General features: G+C 45.3%; 1 protein-coding gene across 1 annotated transcript in view; it reads right to left on the reverse strand.

Annotated features, from left to right (window-relative positions):
- Nucleotides 1-751: 751 nt before the first annotated feature.
- LOC119396811 (peroxisomal targeting signal 2 receptor) overlaps nt 752-10,013 on the reverse strand; it is a 521,060-nt gene continuing 511,798 nt past the window's right edge. The window contains exon 11 of the mRNA XM_049417239.1: nt 752-765. The gene's annotated coding sequence lies outside the window, so the exon portion shown is untranslated. The remainder of the gene's footprint in view (nt 766-10,013) is intronic.

Consider the following 10,013-nt stretch of genomic DNA (forward strand, 5'->3'; position numbering starts at 1 on the left):
GTTCCACGAGTTCGTTCATGCGAACCCCCGAGGGAGCAGTATGAAATTCCACGCGCGAGAGCCGTCTTAATCCAGCCCCACGTTGGGCGCCAAATATAGCGTACGGGCCTGCCGGTCTGCACCGAGTATCCTATGAATAGCGAGAACTTCATGAACTCGGAGCGGTGCGGGGGCAACTTCCGAGCAGTTCCTGCGCACCAGGTACTGCCTAAAACGGGAGGCCGACCTCTCCGGTGCTCAGTGCGAACAAACAAACAAACAACGAGCAAGCAAGCAATGTATCAACAAGAGGAAAACTTGTATTACAGAGACACCATTCATTCTGCCGCAGGAACCGCGTTTCTTTATCACTGCATTAACCGGGTTAGATTGCGATGCTGAATTTACGGACCGGGGAAGAAGGATTAACCAGATCGTTGAGCGTTTAGGGGCTCGAAAACGTATTTGAGGAAACAAACGGGGCCGGTTTCGCACAATCAGTTCTTCTAAGCCTTTGCCTCGAGACTCCTCGCGTGTGTTGCTACTTTGAGAGAGGCTCCCCGACCACCGAGGAATGGGAGCCTTGTTTACTTGAATACATGCAGTGCAAGACGGTACGCCCTCTTTAGACCACATCGCGGTGATTCCTTTGTTTTGGCTTGCTTGCTTTGCTTTGCTTTGCTTTGTTTTGCTTTGCTTGCTTGCTTGCTTGCTTGCTTGCTTGCTTGCTTGCTTGTTTGTTTGTTTGTTTGTTTGTTTGTTTGTTTGTTTGTTTGTTTGTTTGTCGCGTCACCTTAGGTCGACTTGCAGCCGAGTAATTTCAGAATGAGCGCACAGGAAAAACTGGGCTAATCACAGGCGTGGTTTACTTAGAGCGAGCTTATCTGCAGCAAGCCTCATTTTTCTTCGTATAGCAATAAGCCACGTTTAGCGGAGCACAGAAACTATTTTGATGGCATCGCGAAAAGGGCTTTTTTTTATTCACTTCCTTGTCATCCAGTGTTAATGCTCTCCACACACCGGAGCCAGGAAACCCGTATAAAATATTTTAGTTTGATCTTAAAGATCTCGTCGCCCAGCATCTGCAGGTCAACCCTACTGCAATGGATATTAACATGACAAGTCAACACAGTTTTCTGGGTTTGCGAACTGTGCGTCCTGGATGCGGTCGAAATCGATGTCGGAGCCATTGGACGGCAATTCACTCCTCGCTGTTTACGTGTGACACGTACTGCTGACAGCAGACTACAGGGTTCTACTATTACGTCAAGAGCTGCTGTCCACACGTGACTCAGACCTACGTCACATTGCGTTTACATGTCACTGAGATACCACGCCCTCGATATCGACACAGAAAGTGTTTTATTAAGGAAGCGGTATTAAAAATATATTCAATGCGTTCGCGAGGCACCACGATACTTTTCTGGTGCTCTCAACACCAACGTTTTTATTTAGTAGCCGGTGGACGAGTTTCAATGCTATCAAAATGTAAGTGTACAAGCATAAATTTCCACAAGTGTAAATAAGCGTCGCCTATGATGCGTCGCATACAATACCGATGAGTGCAGCCATCGCTTCATTTTTGAAGACGCTGCTAATAAAGCAAAAGAGATGAACCCGGCATTTTTTTTAATCAATTCAGGCAGTGCCAGCAAATGGGCAGGACAGACTATTAATAAACTGGCAATCTACTCCTGACCACACTACCCGCATTTAATATGACGATTGGCTGGCATTATGCCGCTAGCTTGCGGTACAAGTATGAGTTTCGAAACGCAAAAGTCCGTAATCTCTTAGCCTTTCCGCCTACATTGTGGTCACTGTCTGCAACACATGATTGTATTCCATGAGCACACAACGATCCGAACAATCGTCAGACCATTGTATACGTGACTCCACTTCCAACAATCGTCGCATTTGGCCATCTCTTCGCTTCTGTATGGACATTCGACTACCTAATAGGGAGCGGCTTCCGTTCTAACCGGTCAGCGTGCTGTTTCGCTTAACTGCAGCTCGATCAGAACAGCGTCTGTCTCTTCTTTCTCTTCCCGTTATTTCTCGCATAGTTTTCCAAAACGAACGCGCAGTAACTTGAAATAATAGTTTGTCAGCCTAAACGGCGTCATTTCTGTAGAGCTCCTGACAACGCAAGACGGCACACCCACAGAAAGCCGCATCGTCCCTCCCTTTAAAGTCTGCTACAAAACAACCGCGCGACCTTTCTCGCGTTGCCTGCCCGTTGTGCTTTCTTCGTCACTTATTCTGTGCGTGCGACTGTCTTTTTCTTTATTTGTATTCTGTCTCGTGGAGCTGCAGGCTTCGCATACGCACAAACACGTCGTGTGTTGGCGTCCTTCGCAGGCCTGCACACAAACACCGGCTGTCTGACGGGCGCCGCCGCCTACCGCGGTGCTGTGGTGCGCCGTCGTCGTCGACGCTCTTATCGCCTCTGCAAAGCCGTGGCTTCCCTAACGAGTGACAACACCTGGTTACCGGCCAACACTCGGCAGCGCCTGCTAGAAGAGCTGCTGCAGCCTCCACCGTTGCTGCTGCCACAGCAACAGCCGGCGTTGCCGACTAAATTGCGAGGACGCGGCGGCGGCTGGCGCGACTAATGACTGAGCGTTTTAGAAGCCCCGGTCGGCGCGGCGCTCTGCGTTGCGTGAAACACTTAGTAACCCAGTCTGTCCGGAGCACTTCCCAGTAAAGCGTACTGGACCGACGGTGCATTCCTTCAGCTTTTATACCATAAGGATGGCCGGGCAGTATCCCTAGGTTTGACTGAGCTACATGCCTCACACTTAGGACGTTCCCGTCTAATTACTTGTTACGCGTAAGTCTGCAAACAGCAATAGTTGTCTAAACGCAACGAGACAATTAGTCGCGTACCGTATGCACATAATCGCCGTACAATGTTGCAGTGTTGTTTCATTGTCGAAATGGAACTGAAATAATCTGAATATGAAGGTTGGGCTTTTTGTACAACCTTACTGTACTTCCCCAACAGTTCGCATTGCCGCTGTGCCGATGAATGTTGGCACGGCCTCGTCAAACACTCATAAGCGTTTAGCCATCTCCTCGATTTTAAAGTTGTTTTACACAGCTTAAAAGAAGATAAAAGAAGAAAAGAGCAGGAGGAAATGTTTATTTGTCCCAGAAGGGAAGGGCGTGAAGAGAGCGGAGGAACCTTCGTGGGCTCGCCGCTGTACGCTCTTGGCCCAATCCAATATCTGATCCTGGACCAGCCCTTTCCCTGCCCCGTACTATCAATACTAAGATTATCCATCTCTTTCTAATGGTGGCCGCTTAATCTGCCTTTTTTCATTTTCTTGTGATGCCCTCTGCCGTTTTGGTAGGGTTTTTGTAGGGGCCAGGGCAACCGCTCTAGCCGCCTCCGAGATCAAGAGGCGTTTCGCGACATTTCCGCTAGGGGAAAGGCGCATGCGCAGTGGCATCGTGAAAAAGAAAAAGTGGATTGTGCATGCGTGTTCATGCATACTGAGAACCCTTCCTGCGAAAAACTACTAGACACTTGCGAAAATGCGAGGCGCGTATAATTCACAAACCGCAGCATTAAGTCACCGCTCGTGCGTTAATTGTAACACGCGCATTGCTTGTTATAATGCGCTTCTGTAATTGGAAAGCCTCGCAGTGCGTTGATCGAGCCACCATGCCTTACGTAACGTGCACTCTACGCATTCCCTTCCTCGAGCAGGGCTCCCTCGCTGAGCACAGCGAAAGCCGCTGGAGAAGTTTCGCCACACTTTGCTGTTTGCAACAATGCCGCGGCAGTGTTGCACAGCACGCTCCGTGGACGCAAGCGCTGCCTGATTAGGATGTAGAGGGCTCGGCGTTCTGCCGTAATTACCTCCATCCATCACCTGTGTCGGGCAATCAGAGAGATTAATGAACCTTGTGGTAAAACTAATGCCGTAACGCGCAACTTGCAGTCGTATACGCATATTTTCGAGCCGTCTCTTCTGGGCAAGCTCCAGCGCGTTAAGTTGGGAAACACATGCGTGGCGATGGGAATGTCAAAGCGCGAAAGTAATTACCTCGTAAGCGGAGGTAAGTTCGCAGCCCGATAAAGTGCTTGCGTTGAACAATCGCGTATTTAGTTGTATAGCATGCTTCTAAAGACGAAGGTTCTTTTTTTTTTTTTTTTGTCTCCGTATACATCGTTCTCGGATTTTCTTCGTCGGTGCCTTTCGTGCCGACCTTTTTGCAAAGCTAGCACACGTGTTTTGTTTGCCACGCTGTTTTCGGCTTATGCTTACTAATATCAAGTTGCATGGTGTCCGAATGTCCTTACGCAAATATTACCCCTACATAAAAGGTGCAAGCACATGAGCGCACACGCACACTATATATATATATATATATATATTATATATTATATATATATATATATATATATATATATATATATATATATATATAGTGGGGTATAATACAACGGAGGCGTTAACAGTGATATAAATATTTATTTCCCAACAGTTTCGGGAGGGGACCTCCCTACCTCAGGGGATGAGTGAAAACTGACGTCGAAGTTCGAATTTGCTTCTTGCCGCGTCACTCTCGCCTCCAAGGACATTTCAGAGAGTGGGGGAGACAGTTACCCACTACTCGAAAAGAACTGAACTGGCCCATTGAACTATTAATCTACACTTAATATATATATATATATATATATATATATATATATATATATATATATATATATATATATATATATATATATATATATATATATATATATATTATCACTGTTCTTACTCGCTACATTTTAAAGACTATATTATTTCAGGGAAGTTTATCTTCGGTTCGACCACGCGAAATTTTACCTGTTCTTCCGAACATTTAACGCAGCGTTTCATGCTTATCTCTGAGCTGCACGAAGATTACGTCGCTGTTCGACTAACGATAATACAACCATTACCTTCTTCCGGTCGTAACTGACGGCTACAATAAGTTGTCTAATTCAACAGTAAATGAACATAACCATTGAAAGTTTCAACAAGCACCGACAAAGCGTTTTTGCAAGTCAACCACACGCTACTGCTGCAGTCGGCTTCCCTTGTGCTCGTAGTACCGTTTATTGCGCAAGCTTCCCAAGATAATTAGGCAATTATTGTTTTTTTCTTCTTTGTATAACGATCCTTACTTCCTAGTTTCTGCGTGTACGTACTGATTTGAGTTGTCCTGGTGATGTTTTATTGATTGTGTAAGTGGCCATTTTTTATTACTCTAATTTGTGTAGGTAGTGTCTCACTAAGAGACCCTCACGCAAAATAATGTAAGATGATGATGTTTGTCACCATCGTCATTTTAGTCATTTGTTCTGCAAATAAATGTTACATTCGTATAATGACGAGCTGTTGGCTATCATACTGTATGTTATAATTATTATTTTTATTTTTAAAGAGCGCCAGCGCGAAATCTTCCGCATGCTGACATACTGCGCACACCACAGATATGTCAGATGCTGTTTACTTGAGAATAATTTACAATATCAGAAACATCATTATGTATGCACAAACACCTTACGATACCTTCTGTACGCGATTGCCTGCATTTCTTGTACTTATCATAAACATAATTACACACGCACTAACGCTGCTCGCAGTTGTCGCTTTGCTAAGGCTCGCATGCAATGCAGCTGAAAGTATTGTATGCATTAAGTCAAGATATCGAGTCAAAATCCGCTTCATCTAAGCACTCATTGGTTATGCACTATCGGTCATGATATTTTCAAGTGTCACTTCACAATGCTTGTATTCCCTTGCCCAACGTGTGTTCGTAACCTATAACGATATTCTGGCAGCTCTGTAAGGTCTCGGATGAATCAAACAATGGAATGCGAAGTAGTTGAAGTTGCGATGCAAAGCATAAACTCGTGCGCCTTCGGCTGCTGCTGCGAAGACTTAGTCTTTATTAGACATACACAATGCATGCATTTATTTAAGAAGCACGTGTCCGCATGCCTGTGACGATATCCTGCTGCTGTGCGACAAGTTGGATGAACAATATAGAATGGAATATGAAGTAGTGACGGTAGGGATGACAAGCATATTCTTGTGCCCTCGGCTGAATTCAGGCACAGCATTAATTAGAGATGTACCGCTGTAAGGAGAGATAATCGTTACTGAAAAAACAAATATTTTTGCCGGCGTCTATAGAACCGCTGGCATAGTACTCTGTATAGGGATGGGGAATGGGATGAAAAGATTTCAGAAGAGAGGGAAGAAAATAATAATAAAAAGAACGAATATAAACAAGCATGAAGTGTGTAAGTGAACCTGATAGAAATATTTACAACTAGGATGTCATGTAAGTTAAGGCATTTCTATATGAAACAGTCAATCAGTAAAACATCCAACTACAGGCCAATTTCTGACAGGTAATTGAATGGGGACTGTAAAACCCGTGTAATACCACAGGTCCCTACTGTGATAACTGTGGTAGCATAGAGACAGCGGAGCGCATATTACTTGAATGCCCGGCTTACCGCGTCTAGAGACAATTGTATGAGCGACATATGCGCATGATACTTGCCTCGATCCCTTAACGTTGCACAGCATATTAGGTCCGATGCCGAGTGAGTGAGTGAGTGAGTGAGTGAGTGAGTGAGTGAGTGAGTGAGTGAGTGAGTGAGTGAGTGAGTGAGTGAGTGAGTGAGTGAGTGAGTGAGTGAGTGAGTGAGTGAGTGAGTGAGTGAGTGAGTGAGTGAGTGAGTGAGTGAGTGAGTGAGTGAGTGAGTGAGTGAGTGAGTGAGTGAGACAGACAGACAGACAGACAGACAGACAGACAGAGACAGACAGACAGACAGACAGACAGACAGACAGACAGACAGACAGACAGACAGACAGACAGACAGAGGGACTAGACGAGACAAGACTAGACTAGACAAGTGCACGCATGAACAACACTTTTGTTGTTCATGCGTGCACTGAAACAAACATCCGTGCACGTGAAACAAACCTTTTTCCGGACGAAACTTCACGAAATCTAGGCAAAATGCGGCAAACAAGATGACTATTTCCCATCTCTAACCTCGCCTGAGTATAGTTTAGTGTACGCAAACGTTAAGTTCCGAGCACGAGGTTACTGGTTCAATTCCCGACGTACCGTTGCATTTTTCGCACCTGAATTCAAAACGACCGTGTACAAAGCTTGCTTGTTCGTCAAAGAGGCAAAACCTTAGACCGTAGCTCTCCACTCCCTCCGTCAACGCAATATCAGCCAGATCGTGGCTTTTCGAAGTACAATATCATAGCTTATTTCTCACTGCAAACGCATACAAGCAAAGCGCAGAACGCGAAAACGTTAACGGCGTGGAAAAAAAAAAAGCCTGCAAGAAAAGTTCTTCCAGAGTATCTCAACCTGCTTTGGAGACTTCCGCGAGAATCCAGTTTTCTGTTTATATGGATGCTGCCGCCTGGGCCGCTCCTCTGCTCCAAATTCAATCTCGCTATCTCTTGGTAAGAAAATTATAACAGACCAGCGAACCCGGTCTCTACGTTGCGGAAGCACAGTCGGTGCTGTGCACATGCATTTTTTTTATTTATTCTTTCTAAATGTATCGTTTGCCAATTTAGCTCACCGGCAATTTAGACCGGAGCCGTTCCAGAGCACTAGAATTTGGATGAAGAGTTAACGCAGGTTAAGGAATTTGTAGGCCTCTTTTAGAGAGCAGTATCAGTCTGCACGGTTATGTTAATTTAGACATCGTTTTACATTCAACAACGGATGGAATCCGCCGCACTGGCGGATTCCATCCGTTGTTGAAAATATCTTATTATTTCTGTCTCGGCTATATGGTACGAAAGACAAAAGACCGCGGTATGCATATGTACATACACTCCTACTACGAGAACCGTGGTTATAAAAACGAAATAGAGCAGGTGAATTGTACTAACGCTAACCTCAAGCGCACCTTTTCAATTATTTCACGTCGGACGCGGTACAAAGAAAAAGACTAGTGATATCCATTGCGCAAGGCTAGCTTGTCAAACCGAGTTGAATACCTACATGAACAAATGCGTACGTTGCGCGTATGTCCGTGAGTCGGTGCGCGTTCGTTAACTCACGCCATCGCGAAGGTTATAGTTTGCATAAGCAACTATAATGGGGCACGTCCGAGGCAGAAAGTCGTGGTAAAATTTATTCTAATCAGCTATACATAGCGTACTGTAACGCGCCAACTTTTGTATAAGGTTTCGTCTTTGCAAGTCCTTGCCAGAACCATAAAAAGAGACAGAGAGAGAGAGAGAGAACTGTAGAACATATTGGGCTTCCTTTCATTCGACACACCACAGCGACGCACTTGCCACCTTACATTTACATATACTCATTCTTATTTTAGAGAAACTCTCAAAGCAAAGGTCTCCGAAATGGTTTTTCATTCGGAATGCAAGGCCAGTTTCTATATATGCATCAACAACTGTCGAGAAACCGGCTGAACAAACGAATCCAACTATTCAAAAGAGCACAGGCGAAACCTTCCTTCGTTTCCTTTCTTTCTTTCTTTCTTTCTTTCTTTCTTTCTTTCTTTCTTTCTTTCTTTCTTTCTTTTTCTTTCTTTCTTTCTTTCTTTCTTTCTTTCTTTCTTTGTAAAGTTCGCCGGTCAGCCAACCAAGAAAGAAAAAGAAACGAGAGATTCGTCCTTTTTGCATGCATGCGCGCGACTGCAAGCAAATGTCACAAAAGCGACAGGCAAGCAACTCTTTCGGCGGGTACCACGCAGCGCGCAGGACGCTGCTGCGACGCCCCGCGCGCATGCATACACATGCAAACACGCTTCGTCCCAAGCCGTGCACTGTCGTACTCTGTGCAGGGGCACCTTTATAGAACACCCACGCCGACCAAGAAGGACTTCGAGGTTGCCGCGGCGAGGTTTTCCAGGACTAGAGCGAGACCAAACAGCGCGAAAGGAAGAGGGTACACACTATATCTGTCGCCTCACCTTGTAATCTCACTTTGTTGCACAGGCATCGCGAGCCGCTTTCAAGCCTCCCACGAGTGTCCCTGCCTAGAAGTGTTTCTCTTATTCTTTTTTTTTTATTTTCTTTCGTCGACAGGCGCGCGGCGTACAAATGATCAAGCGGCGTTGCCGCCTTTCTCTTGTATATAGCGAGCAACCAAGGCGACTCAATAGCGGACGCTGTCGGTGACGTCAAGTGCAGTCTCTCTCTCTCTTTTTTTTTTTGTACGCAAATGTGGTGGTTGTTGTGTTTACAGGGTGTGTGCCTGGTATCGCGAGCGTGACGTTAAAGGGTTGTAGTCGAAACGACGGCTCCTTTTCGCGTTCCCCAAGTAGCTAAGCTGTGACGAAAAATTCAGTGGCAATTTAGCTTCAAATGAGAAAGAAGAGCGTTAGCATGACATTTGGGAGCCTCTTATTTCTTTAGCTTACGTTGATAGCCAACACCATACCAACAGTGGGCCACCATTAACCGCAGTTCTAGCGCTGCACGTGAGTGAATACGGTATTCTCTGCATATCAGGCTTTAGATACTCCCGTACGCTAGAGTTGCTAGAGTTGCGACATGTTCTGGGCCCATGGCAAAGCAGCACCTGTGCGCTACGTGCCACGAAAGCGCTGTTGAATTTCTTAAACTTGTGTGACTGTATGTGTTATGTGGTTATCACTGTATATATCATAATCGTCACCCAGCACCTGGAGTAGCATGTCAGGCGAACAGCCAGGCAAACATCTTCAGCTTCATTAAAATGTTTATCTCTCTCCCGTACGCTACTTCATCTTTTTTTTTTGTCATTTTGCCCCTTCTAGTGTTAACTCATGAACAGTTATCAGAATGTTTGTTGGCATTAGTGTTCTGCAACCATGAGATCTACAAGCATTGCTTTAAAACCACATGCACGGGTCTGCCTAAACATAGTCGTTCTGGCTTCGAGCAGCTTTGTGACTTTGCAGTGTGATGGCTTATAAAAAAAAAGGTGTCGCATGCAGCAACAATTTGCAATGTCTATGCCCGTGCGCGAGGAATTTTCCGTTATCATTAAAAAAAAAA

The sequence above is a fragment of the Rhipicephalus sanguineus genome, chromosome 6 (genome assembly GCF_013339695.2).
Source record: "Rhipicephalus sanguineus isolate Rsan-2018 chromosome 6, BIME_Rsan_1.4, whole genome shotgun sequence".
In the NCBI taxonomy this organism is placed as follows: domain Eukaryota; kingdom Metazoa; phylum Arthropoda; class Arachnida; order Ixodida; family Ixodidae; genus Rhipicephalus; species Rhipicephalus sanguineus.